Genomic DNA, 13,803 nt, shown 5'->3' with positions numbered 1-13,803 from the left:
TAATTGGTTTATTGCCAATTTTTCGCACAATTCGCTTGCTGTACTTTCCCTGAAATTTAGGCTTGGCAAGCTAGACTGGACGTTTCTCAGTGTTTTGACAACATAGGCATAAAATGGCGGTGACTGCTCAGCAGAGGGACCGGCAATGCGTTCGTCATAAAACATTGAGCGGTAAGTTCCCACAAAGTACTGCAGCAGCGCCCTCCCTGGGTACTCAGTTGAGTCCACAAGGTCGAACACTGCGCGTACGGCCAGCACGCTACACATGGTTTGCAAGCAAGGCAGACTGAAACCGCCCATTGACGTGGGCAGTCTCAACAGCGCACGCGACACTGTTTCTGTCTTGCCCGCCCAAAAGAACGACCCGAACTTTGTGGCGAGCTGACGGGTGAAATGGCGCGGCGGTTTCGCTACGTGTGCTACATAGACGGACGACTTAATTATGTAGCTGCGCTCTGCGAGGGAAAGTCTGAACTTTGACGCAACCTCAAGACGCTGCTCCGCTGTCTCGAGGAGGCGCTTCCACGTACCACGCGCCACTTCACCCGAGGAATGAAAAACCACACCAAATACTCGAACACCCGTAACCCATTCTACGTCGCCCGCTAGGCTAGATGCAAATGTGCCGAAGCGCACCGCCATACTTTTGCCCCTGGTCAGTCGAGCTCCAGACAGCTCACCGTACTCGGAACCTTGCTAGTGGAACCTTTCGTAACTGCTGCCGGTTGATTTCTTAAAATGACGCCAGAAGCTATAGTGGCGCGGGCGACAGCAGGCGACGGTGGAGTGAATTTTTTTTTCTGCAGTTTATGAAGTATTTAATTTCGCAAAAGTCAAGCATGTATGATTTTTTATAAAGGAACACTGCAAATATCACTTCTGTATTAATTTACTGTCTTATATTTGCGTAATGTCTTGTTCTTCTTCAACAATGTTGACAAGTCGTTATACCGGACTTAGATGGGTAGATTTAGCTGTGACTATATAAGACTATTGCGCAGGCAATGTTTTACTTTGGCCGGGTGGCTGAATTGAGTCACAGACAGACAGACAGACAGACAGACCAAAATTTCTGGGTTTAAGTAGCCCAAGAAAGACTGTCTTTAAAATAAGTTCGACGAGTAAATGTTTACAGTCCCTGGATATATCGTCCGGAAACAGACATTCAAGCTTACCAATCGCTTTCCAATACTCAACTGCGGGCGTACGCGTCTGTGAGTACAAAACACTTCAAGGGGCTTCAAGGTACGTTAACAGGATTAAGAGTACGAGAGTAAACTTATCATTCCTCCTAAATTTCCTAATGCTTGTCGCTTGATTGATTGATTGATTGATTGATTGATTGATTGATTGATTGATTGATTGATTGATTGATTGATTGATTGATTGATTGATTGATTGATTGATTGATTGATTGATTGATTGATTGATTGATTGATTCGTGCCCCAGCTTGAACAAACCTTATGAAGCGTTGGCATACGGACAGGTGCTCTGTATGGGTATGTAACACTTTGCCATAAGGACACCAGCCAATTCCGTGTGCGAGCCGGCCTAAGGGTAATGTTCATGCTTAGAGACCCGACAAGGTCCACCGTTTGCCGGAAATTGAATTCTGGCCAAACCTCGGTAAAGCTGAATGTAGTCGCTGAAGCTAACTTATTTTTTTAAATCCCATCTTACTCAAACTGGGCGTTATCGCTAAGTGCCTTATCTGTCCGCACTCAAAATAAGTGTCACCAAGTCCCCCTCATTTCTGCTCACTCATACTCGGCATCACAGACAGCGCAGGACAGCCTCACAGCTCACGAAGACATAAGACTTACAACAGGCTTACGACACATATGGACCCGTTTGGGCCCACACTGATTCTGACTCAGTGACTCGGAAACTCTCACGGACTTGGACGGACTCTAAACCCAAATGAACTAAGACATCACAATATCACGCTGTCACCTATGCGGCTAGCTATAATTTTTGTAAAAAGCTTTTGCACAACTGAGAGTAGGCTGATGGGTCTGTAATTCTTGAGGCCCTTGCGATCTCCATTCATTTAAATGAGAAATATATTGGCGTTTTTCTACCGTATGGGCACGTTTTGCGTCTTCAAGCGTTCAGAAAATACTGCATCAAGCTTTTCCAGTAAAATACCACCTTCCTCCTTCCCCCTTCAAAAGATTCACAGTTATGCCGTCATCACCTGCAGCTTTCACGATTTTTATGCCTTTGCGAGCCTTCCCAATTTCCTATTTAGTTACTAGCCGGGCCTCGCAAGCTGAGCTTGTACTCTCAGTAGATTTCTCTTGTCAAACGTTGCTGGCATACAGCCTGGTCTAGCATCTTTCTACCATCTTTATTATCTCACCGAAGTTAAGCGTAATGTTACCCTGCTCGTTTCTTTGTGCGTGCATCCTGTGTTTGCCGATGACGAGCTTTCTCTTAGTTGGTTTCAAGCTTCCCCTTGTTTGCGGTGTTTCCTCGATCACTGCCACATTATATGCACGAATGTCGTTTGTTTTACTTCTGCCATACGGTTTCGATAGCTCGGCTCATTCAATTCTATCCGCCGTACTTGAAACATTTACCGATTCTAACGCGCCCCCGATTCTAACGCGCACCCTATTTTCCTGGCAAAAAAAACCGAAAAAACTTGCACTTGCGATTGTAACGCGCACGGAACTTTGTGAGCAAGAAAAACGAATGCGAGATAAACGGGAGATTTATTTCTCGAAGTAATCTCACCCATCTCCATCCTCGTCGCTCTCCGCTGACCACAGCATCTCGTCCTTGGTGCCGTCAAGCGCGTTCACGATGCCACACTTCATAACGAACGTTCAACCATGATCGATGGGATCGTGGCCCACGCCTCGCACGCCCATCCTGCGAACTTCTCCAGAGGCGCACGCTTCAGCCGACCACTCATTTTGAACGCGCGAGAGCCGCTGCTGCCATTGCTGTTATCAAGTGCCCAAGTGGAACGATTTGACGATTTGTGTGAACGCCGATAGAAAAGCCTGGGCCCCTATGCTTCATGCGTCCGAAAAATTGTCGCTAAAAGCTTTGGCGCCATCTTGAGAGGGCGATGGGCGAGACGAAATTTCCGTTGTTTCGGCAGTTTCGGTTTCGTATCCGATTCTAACGCGCATGCGATTTTTCGACCTATTTTTCCGGAAAAAAGGTGCGCGTTAGAATCGGGTAATTACGGTACCTTCTTACGATTCACAATGAGTTCCTTCGTTTCCTTAGTTTTTCAATTTGTTCCCTACATGTTGCTTCTCCTATCACTGTTGCTGGTTCTCTGAGTTGCAAAAGTTAAGTTGTCGTTTAGCCTGTCTACACTCATCTCATTCTGCTCGTACAGAAGTGCGAAGTTGTTTTGAAGAGTTATGCTAAGGTTCGGCGAACTTGCTCTGGCGGACACCATCGCGATTTCTTAGTTTCCCTGAGTTTATTCTTTTCTCTTCCGAAATTTAACCTTAGATTGCGTCTAACCATGCTGTGATCGCTGTTCCAAACCCTACTTAGCACCGCTACTTCTTGCACAATAACCGGGGCCTCACAGATGCCAAGAAACTTGGACTGCAATGGCATGCAGCCCTTACTAGAACACTTGAATCGGGCTTGGATGTCAGTTACTCTTTCGCTGGAATGGAAGCGCTCCGTCGTAATGGCTGTTCCTATGCCTGGAAAGTCGCTTACACAGCCGGGCCACATGCGGCCAATTTCACTGCCTTCGACCCTTTGTAAGCATCTCGAGAGAATGGTTTTTACTCGTCACAATTACCACTTTGAAAAACCATGTTCTCATTCCCATCCAGAGCGAGCAGGATTCCGGCCAAGTCTTTACGCACACGACTGCCTTTACTTCCTCCGGCGTGTGGCAAAAAAGCGCCGCGGCTGGCGAAGAGGTGTACCCAGCATACCGCTCGTCATAGACCTTCTGTACCCGTTTGACACCATCTGTCACAAAGCCATTCTTTTAGCATTGGGAGAAGCTCGTCCATTCATGTGAATCGTAAAGGTTATTAGGGCGTTCTTTCAAGACCGCACGTTTTAAATATGTAGTGGGCGTACACAAATAGGGTAGGAGTGCCCCAAGGGGCAATCCTCTCACCAACCCTATTCAACCTAGTGATAAGAGGGCTTGCAAAGTTCCTTCACTATCACGATACGGGAATTTGCTCTGATGTAACTATATGAACTGAATCAGGGTAGCATGCCACAACAGAACATGTAGGAACTGCTCAAACTTCCATGGATTCCTTAGTCGCCTACCTTCCACAGACCGGCATGCACCCTTCAGCTTAGAAACCCCAGCACATTCTCCTGGGAGGTTCACAGAAGGAAAGTGCTAAAGCTAGCCTCAAGCTCGGGAGCCAACCAATGCTCAGAAAACCTACTTGCCAAGTTGGCATCTTTGGGGTACCATTTCACGAGAACGGGGGGTGCCGAAGAAAGGCTTAAAGAGCTCGTGCCTACATGGACGAAGGTTCTATACCTTATTAAGAGAATTTCCCATAGAAGCGGGGGTGCAGGTACCACGGCCGCCCGCATGTTAGCAGCAGCAGTTCTAACGTCACGCGTCTGTTATGTAGTATCGTGTTTTGACCTCACTCAGGCGAAAATCCAACTACTAGAGATGTTACCTGAAGCATTCATGCGTGTTATTACGAACGTTACCCGGCACACACGAATAGAATAACTCCATGGTTTCTCCGGCCTGCCGACGATGGCTGTGACTATCGAAGAGCGGAGGCACAACCACTCAAGTCGCTGCACATGGACTGCCCGGGACCCCGGTCTGCTATTTATGGACTCCCCGTGCACCATACCAACCTGCCAAATATTCACCCAAAGATTTCACCATGGCAGGGTGAAATTGTCCGTCTGGGGAATCCTACTACCCGCAAGCTGAAAAAACTCCCAAGCATTTCCCCTAGGGTGAACATGGTTAAGTGCGAATGCACGGGGTGATGCTATGAGGGGGAGTAAAGTTAAAATCCGTTGGCATTCGCCCGTGAGCGCGCGCGAGCCGACCCACGGAGGTCTGGCAGTTTATCGCTGCATATATAGGGGGGTACGCCGCGCCGAGCGCGCCGAGCCAGGTGGCTGAGAGAGGAGGCGAGCGCAAGGGGAGAGGGACAGCGGCGCACGGCAGCTGCAGCCGAGCGAGGGGGAGAGGAGAGAGTGTGACGTCACGGTGGAGAGAGAGGCGCGCGGCAGCTGCTGGGGAGAGGAGGCGCGCTGTGACGTCATACCATGACGTCACGGCGCGAGGAGCGGTGCGGGGAGCGGCGCGCACTCGCGCAGCCACGGCGAGGAGGCGGAGCGAGCGCGGTCACGTGGTGAAGTGACGTCGCCGCGCCGTTGCTACCGACGCTCCTCTCCGCTCCACGCCGTTGCTAGGGAGAGGAGGACTGCGGACGCCGCCGCCGCCGGCGGTGGAAGGTTTGGGGTCGCTTATAAAGTGCATTCGCACTTAAAAAGCGTCCCGAGCTTTTCAATGATTTGCTGGAGCTACCCGCACAAAAGCCGCTGCTTCGGCAATTTTCCCACTCACGTTCTGGGATTCTTCCACGCACCGCGCAGGCATTGGTTTTAAAGGTGATAGTCTTTCTTGGCCTATATGAATACGAAAATCTCGGTTTGATTGTATACCTGTCTGTCTGTCTGTTTGTCTGTCTGTAACTCGATTCAGCCGTCTGGCCATGAATCGAGTTACATAAGCACAATAGGCTTATAAGCAGTATAAGCCTATTGTGCTTATAGGCTGTATAAGCACAAAAGGCTTATACAGTAAAACCCGCTTTTATCGAACACGGATATATCGAATTATTGCCTATATCGAACCCTTGTATATTTCTGGTAAAAATTACATGCATTTAAAACTTTTTATATCGAACGCGATTTTGCTCACAATGGATATATCGAACTCTCCCGCGTTGGATTTTTCACTCTCCTTAGGCATGCGGCAGGCTTTCCCGTAATACATCGGCGCGCAGCGGTGGCGCGTGTGTCGCTCGCGACTCCCCCGTGAGCTCGGGCACGTCCAAGCTGGCCGTGGCAGAGTGAAGCGCCAAATTGAGCGCTGCGGGCTGCGGTGTCACCGAACTTCAAGTCCGTGCCATTCGCTACCCGCACTTGCTCAGTTCGCTGGGTTCGCCGTTATTCGCTTTTATCCATGCTTGTCACCGCTCTGTCAAAGACGCCGAAGACTGCGTACCGCTTCCGAGCATGAGCGAAGCCGTCGCTGCCGTGGCCCTGCTACGGCGATACTGCAGTGCCATTGAGGGCAGCGGTCTTGTGCTTGTAGATACCGTGGAGCAAGCAGTCACCAGCAACGCGTTGCGCTCCAAGAAGCAGGCTACACTCACGCAGTTCTTACGCCCCAATAAATTAATGTTTTCTTTCCGAGAAAGTGACGTATCGATAGTGCACTGCAGGGTGGTAAGAGCTAAGCGTTAGCTCGTGACTCCATCGGCAAGATTGCTCTCATAAAAGTTTTTTTTGCTACACTTTCTATATCAAATTTTCGCTACATCGAACTATTTTACAACCCTCGCGCTGTTCGATATAAGCGGGCTTTACTGTGCCCCCACCCAAATCTAAACGTCTACGTCCGGTGGCAATATTCATACTTGTCGACATTGTTGATAAAGAACAGTACATTGCGCAAACATAAAACAGAAAATCAATACCATTAGTGATAGTTGCAGTGTTCCTTTGTAATATATTTGTGGATGCTTGATTTTTGCGTTAGCAAATGAAACACTGCGTTCATTGCATAAAAAATTCCCCCTGCCCGGTGCTGTTTCCCGCGCCACTATAGCTTGTAGCGGCATTTTAAGACATTAAACGGAAACAGTTACGAAAGTTTCCACTAGATAGTTTCCACGTTCCGCTTGGGACGAACGTGGAGTTGGAAAAAGTGGTTCTATAAATGTTGAAGTCGGGCGCCTCGATTCAAGCGCGTCTCCGCCGTACGGCAGTGCTGACATCGAGCACCTGGCCTGAAGATGTTGAACCGGTAAGTTTAAATTGACTCGAGCAAATATCTCGCGTGTGAATGGTGGGAGGAGCGCCGCGGGAGAGCAACAGCATGATAGGTGAGCGGGAAAGCGAAGAGAGGCATTTACTTGACAAATGCTGTTGAAAGGCTATCGTCTTTCGTCGACGTTTGCAACGAAAGGAGCAGGTACGCAGACAATTTTATCACCCTCAACGTGGCATGCGCCATGGCGTGATGCTCCAGTAAGATTACGGGAATTACCCTGCATCTTGTGATCGGTAGTTGCACGCTATTCACATGGCTTTGGAATTTGTATGACAGCTAGTGTCTTAGGGCGCATTCCCCTATGGGGAGCGCCGAACAATTTACACATATTCTCTTGGAGCCTTAAAGATTATGAAGGAACATTCCACTTCAAGGCTCTCTAACCCACCGAATTAAGAGCAGTTGCCGCGCACTTCGCGTGCAACACATCGTAGAGGTATGTTCCCCGGCACAAGGGCGGCTACGCTAACGCGACAGCTCACGCTTTGGTGAGTGCACTTCTCAATTTCCGCTAGCCGCCACTAGAACGCGGACTCACTACCGTCCATCCACTCCAAGAGCCTGAAGAACAGCGAGATTTGCTCAACGAGTACACAGTGCTTCTAGACTCGGTGCCTTCTTATCCCCGCGGACTACCGCGAGCTGCCGAAGTTTTCATACGCAAAGCTAGAGATGGAGCTGCACAGACGGACGATGTCATATCCAAGTGCCGTGCTTACATCCGTCGTCGTGCACGCAAGCTACTTGACGACGTTGAGCCATCCCATCCTGACATCACCTGCCGAACATGTGACTTGGTGGTCCGCCCTACTATGAAGCACCTCGTGTGGGAGTGTCCAGGTCTTCAGGGTGTGCGCGCACTTCATCGCCGGCAAGTGCCAACGTGCAACTACTGGATAACACCACCACAGCATGAACGTCGTCCGTGTCCTGCGTTCCCTCTGGTATTTCGCACGTGTGGGTGACATCGTCAGCCGGACTAACTTTGACCCTGTTCTTTCTTCCCTTTCCGCTAATCCCTTATTGATGGTCTCAACAGTGTGTTTATCGGGTGGTTTATTCTCTTGGCAACACTGAAAGACGCCATGACAGCGTCCGCCGTGTCTTCGCGTGCGTTCACATCTGACAAAATATAGCAGTGGCTTGGCTCGGTTATGCCAGGATATGCGTAGCCGCTCAGCCTCCTGGCAACGCCGCTTTTCTAGACGTTCCTCCCTTTGCTACGGTGTCTCCGCAGCACGTTTAGCCTTCTTCTGTTCGTTCTTCCTGCGCTCAACCACTAATTACCAGGCAACTACTTCGGGATCCGATGAGTTAAGCTTCTCCGCTCTTCTCCGCCGCTGAGCAGCACTTTCGCTCTCCTTTCCCACGGCTATACCACACTTCCAAACGCCCCGCTATATGCATACCCCCACTGATACCTCTGCGCATGCGCACAAAATGAGAGGCGCTATTAGGCGGCTCCTGCGTAGCGTGACTTGGCTACTGCGCAACGGAGGCGCACAGCTGGGCACGCGCCGGCGTCAGTGCGTCTTCCGCGGCTATGACGTTACTCCTCTTGAATGCGCAGACCTGTGAGGCGCGTGCGGAGACGGCGGCTCCGGTGCGCCAGCGTGCGCCGTGCGACGTCAGAGCTCCTCGCGCATGCGCAGCACGGCTCTCCAGGAGCCACGCGAAACTGCTGAACCGCGGCCAGTGTAGCTCACGCTACAAAACAGGCCCCGTCGTCCATCGTCTGCCGTTACCACGTGATTCTCGGCCGTAGCGTCCGTCACCACATCTGAATAATTTCAGTGACATTGTGCGGGGTACTCTACTTGCCCTAAGAAAATCTGCAGCCCAACTGGAGAATAGAACCTCGGGTGCGAAAAGGAGCATGATGCACGAAATGCTTACGCTTCAGCGCAGTTGCTTGCGAACAGGGGCATAGACACTGGTGCGCCCGCACCTTGGCCACACCAGAGTTGCTCAGTACCAAAGCCAAATATTGCTTCCGACGAAATTGTGAGGGTCAGGCGAATGCTGTTGAGATACGGCGGTGGCTTAGCTTAGCGGCTCAGCAGTGAGTGCATTGTTGGAAGATTAGCAACATCTGTTATAGAACTGGATGCGGACGCGAGTCCATGGCTGAGTCGAACCGAGTTTATTCACCTCGTCCTCCTCAAGCCCCTGATGGTAATGATAGTAGGCGGTTGGCCGTCTTTGTCCCCTTGCTCTTCCTTAATAAATCCGCAAAATACCCCCCTCCCCCCGGTGACACTAGTGGGGAAGTGCAGAACACGTTAGTCTAGTTTTTTCCGTAGATGGGTCGTCCGATGTAGTTCCTTTGAAGGCGAGAGGTGGCAGATGTCTTCTGCTTTATCTTGCATCGATGCTTCGAGGCGCGATGCCTTCTTCTTGCTACTTTATTGGCTAGTACGGGCCACGCTGTTTTGCTTGAACCAGATTGTCTTCTGAATGAGACAATGAAGTTACTCCTCGAGCAAGAATGAATAATTCGTTTTCAGAATGCAGCCTCAACCTGCTGGTCAGTAGTCCCCTTTTCTTTTCCTGTTCGTCTTCCATGTTCCTTTCTCCGTACTGGCTGAGTTTTCCCTACTTGCGTCTGCATTGTTGCCATGGACCTAGTTTTTCTCTCTTCTTTTGGTCGAACGCACGCTTCACTTTCACGTGCTTCAATTCACATGTTCCGAGGTTTGCTGCTAAGCCACTCGTTTCGTAACTGTGGTTCATGACTGAATGTATTGTTGCACACAGAACCACTTTCATCCCTTGACTTAATCTTCGCGTTGCCTATGTGCGATCGCTTCCTGGGCTTCGCCTCGAGAGCATCCGAGTCTCCAATGATATTGTCGTCGCTTGGACGGATTTCCACAGTGCCGGCTCCTTCCTCGAGCTTGGGCATACCGCCATGTCCCGCGGTCTGATTTACTGATGACGCCGCAATGGTAGGGGCACTGCGCTGATCTGTCCTGTCTTCCACTAAAGACAATGAACCCGCGGTTTCGAAGGCACCCCTTGTTGCGAATGGCAGTACTGCATTGGTCCCGTCCCTTTTCTGGAAGGTGCCACCTCTGGGAGGCCCCTGCTTCTGTTGAGGCGACGGTAAAGTCTTCGTCTTTCTCTTATAAAATCTTATTTCGACTGATCGTGTGTGAATACTCTTCGCTTTCTTATACGTCATTTACAAAGTTCTCAACGTCTAGTCGGGATATGTTCGTCCAGCTTTCGAAGTTCCTGCTGTTTTGGTTCCGCCATACGGCACAAATCAATAAGCATACCTGTATATTGAAGGTCACAATTCCAAGACACGAATTGTTGTGCTGGCTAATTCGCTTATGTCCGCCCGGAGGATGACCCACGAACATCGAAGTTTTTCCACGACCTGCCTGCCATCAGAACCAGGGAGCACAACGAAGCAGGGGTCGGGGTTGTCTGATGACTCGGGTTGATCTCCGGGTTCCAGGCAGGAGATCTGCGTCCAGCACGCAGCTATGGCAGGCACCGTTCAAGAGTGAGGCCTCAGAAATGTGAAGATGCAGCGTACTCGAGGTGACGAAATAACTTGAAGGCACTGCGCCGTGAAGTCCGCCGGTCCGTTGTTCCCGGGTTTCAGGGCACCATAATGTTATAGAACGGGATGCCGATGTGACTACATGGCTGAGCCAAACCGAGTTGTTTCGCTTTTTTCTCTTCTAGCCGCTGATGGTGATGATAGTAGGTGGTTAGCCGTCTTTGTCCTTCTCCTCGTCTTTACTAAATCCGCAACAACATCTATCAGCGACTGGCGGAACGCCCGAAATGGAAGCCTTCGTAGACAGCTGAGCATGCTGTGGCCGATATCAAAACACAGCAGCTGAAAATCAGGTGACGGCAGCTGGTACTCACTTCCCCCGTGTCTTGCGACGGGTAGGCTGTAGGGCGCTACGCGAAACAGCAGTTAATGTCGAGATAATGCTTTTGCGCTCCTGCGACGGCATCATGCATGCGCCGCCATGCTTGTGCCTGCACGTCCCCGTTGCTAGGCAGCACACACGGTTTCCGGCATGCGCGCCACGCCGGTAAATACAACCTATAGGTGTCTGTACCATCCCCTTCCTAATAAAGTTACATCTATCTATCTATCTATCTATCTATCTATCTATCTATCTATCTATCTATCTATCTATCTATCTATCTATCTATCTATCTATCTATCTATCTATCTATCTATCTATCTATCTAACTATCTATCTATCTATCTATCTGTCTATCTATCTATCTAATTCGTGGCATCCTTTGACAACTATCCTCAAAACTAGGACCGTGTAACGCCCTACACCATATCCCAGTGCTGGTCATGAGGGGACTCTGCAAAGAATTTGACATAAATAAATTATTGGCCGAGTATCACCACAGCCGGGACAAGGTAACGGCCTGCATTTCCCCAAATAATGCAAATTAAGCAGAAGTACCAACTTTAATCTTTATAGCAACTTATACGGAGGTAATTGGCCGGACAAACTATTGCAATACCAAAGTACAAGAAACAAACAAACTATCACATTTTAACAAACATAATCGCAGAAAATCACAAATACCGCTCTTATACACCTTCCGTTTAACCAAAGCATAAACGAGGCAACTCAGCATAAGAAAGTGCAAAATAGGATGTAAAAAATACCAAAAAATGCCAATAGCCTCCAACATCTTGCATTTCCACAAAACATTTAAAACGTAAATGGCGATAATTCGTCGGACAGAATTTTAAAAAAATTATGCAATTGTATCAAAAATGATCTCACAAAATAAAAAAATCCATCTTATCTATCTCCCACAACAACTGAACAGTAAAAGGAGTCCTCAAAGGTGCGTCGATAATACGAATAAAAATAGCGTAATCGCAGAAACTCTGCAGTACGCCTTGCATGTTTGGAAAAAAAAATTCACCCCACCTCCCCAAAGGGAATCGTGAGGAAATGCGAATGCACATGTCGAACACGTATTTCGGGGTCTTCGGCTCGGCGTTGGCGTTTCGCAGCGGCTTCCCGAGCACGGAGTTCGGCGTCGGCAGCTCGCTTCAAGCGCTTGCGTTCGGCATCACGCGCTCTTCGCTTCGCAGCCTTGTCTTCCGCTTCTTCTTCTCCTCCGGTTGAAGATGACGTTGAAGCCACTACAGTGGCGTCACCTCCAGCGATAGGTGTAATGCTCGAACTGGATTGTATTACACTTCTTGCTCGAGGTACCGTTGCCGGCAGACATTCCATTTATATATACTTGCGACCGAGCGAACGGGAGAGTGGGGCGAGCGTCGAGAGGAGAAGCACCGAAGCACCGCGCCTACCCTCGCCTACACTCTCCCACACACGCGGGAGCTCCGGCGAGCTCCCGCGATGCGAGCGCCCTCACACGCCCGAGCGCGCTCAACCTCTCCACTCACTCGCCGCTGATCCGCCCGCACCACCTGCTCCGGTTGCTAGGGGAGAGGAGGAGCGCGCGCGCTCGCAGCTTTTGCTATGGGAGAGGGGGTGATAGCGGAGAGATAACACCTGCGGGCGCGTGGACGCCGCACGGCGCCTGACATGGCTCGACTAAGAAATGCATTCGCATTTAAAAAATCTAAACTAGCGAAGTAAAGGCATTTCAGCACTTCATCGCTATAATGGTGCAAATTTAATCATAGCCGACAAGAAACAAATACAACATAAAAATAAAATAACACAACGTATGTGCCTACTCGTGCCATATTTTGCTTGTAAAGAACCAAAAATCTATACAAGTGGCATAAGGATCCTACCGATTACTAGACAAGTCTCTGAGTTTCTGCATATTTTTAACGGTACGCGCCGGCAGTCATCAGGAGTGGCTGAGGCTTGTGTTCTTCAAAAACGGGGGGACCAGACGCAAAATGTATCTCCTTGTTATATAATGGCCTTTCGGAAATATGAAATTGGCCAAAGAGGCATGCCTGCCGGCTCTCTTTCCAAGTTCTTTCAACAAATCCGACAACTCCATCACATGCTCTCGCCAGACCATGAGAAATGCCCGGCGGCTCCTATTGCACCACTCGTTGGACTTGTACAGAGGTGAGGAGAGAGATTTAGCTTAAGAAGCCACCCTGTTGCTTGTGCTGAATTTGCCTGGATGTATCTGTCCTCTTCATTTCTTTGGTAATATAAGCAAGGTGTTGTGGTAACCAAAGAAATCAAAAATCCTCTTTAATGGTGGTTTTGAAGATTCGCCGTTCATCCGGAGCCACTTTCACAAAACGAGTACACGATGTTGCTTAACGGGTGAACATGGCTTCATTTTCTAGCGCTTCTACGTTTAAAGGGACCCACTGGAAGAGCACGCGAAGGCCGTTTTTATTTAGCTGCTGAAGGAGGCGTAGGGAGTGTTTGCAAGCTCGTTCTACCAGACATTCAAGCTGAAACATTCAAGCTGAAAGTTGAAAGACATTCAAGCTGAAACATACATCTGGCTGATCATTGCGAGAAATAAACGAAAAGAAGACATAAAAAAATCACGCCATATCCACGGAATGAATGATGATAACTGGGGCGAAGCTCGAGAGGGGGAGATCATCGGTAACCGTAACTCTCCCGTGAAAGTTCGCCCATTACATCATTAAGAAAGACGTAAGACTGTGTGCGTACATTGTACAAATCAACTTTTATTTTCGGAGTCAATGCTCCCAGGCCCAGACCTGGTGAAAGACCCCGCGCCATCGAGGACTACCCCGCACCTCCACCACAATTTGTCACGTAGGATG

Source organism: Haemaphysalis longicornis, unplaced genomic scaffold (genome assembly GCF_048455015.1).
Source record: "Haemaphysalis longicornis isolate Haplotype H1 unplaced genomic scaffold, Haemaphysalis longicornis Haplotype H1 scaffold_2, whole genome shotgun sequence".
Lineage (NCBI taxonomy): Eukaryota > Metazoa > Arthropoda > Arachnida > Ixodida > Ixodidae > Haemaphysalis > Haemaphysalis longicornis.
This window is presented reverse-complemented; position numbering follows the sequence as displayed.